Here is a 281-nt window from a genome sequence, read left to right as displayed (position 1 = left end):
TGTGAAGACCGATCATTTGACTAGTGTTTTTGGGAATTTGTATTTAAATAGCTTTATGTATCTATATTCAAAAGATAGAACATTTCTGAAAAATTTCCAGTGACTGGACGGATGTATTTTTCCCCCCCAATATCAGAGACAAATTATGATATCCTGCACATGCAAGCATACAAACAAGCTTTGCAGAGACTGTGGGTATACACTCGTCTTAAGAGTCAGATCATGACTTCTGTAGTTCATAATAGACTTCATTCGTGCTTATCAGTGTAAATGAGGCTTTT

The sequence above is a fragment of the Penaeus monodon genome, chromosome 32, assembly GCF_015228065.2.
Source record: "Penaeus monodon isolate SGIC_2016 chromosome 32, NSTDA_Pmon_1, whole genome shotgun sequence".
Lineage (NCBI taxonomy): Eukaryota > Metazoa > Arthropoda > Malacostraca > Decapoda > Penaeidae > Penaeus > Penaeus monodon.
Note: the sequence above shows the minus strand (reverse complement) of the source record.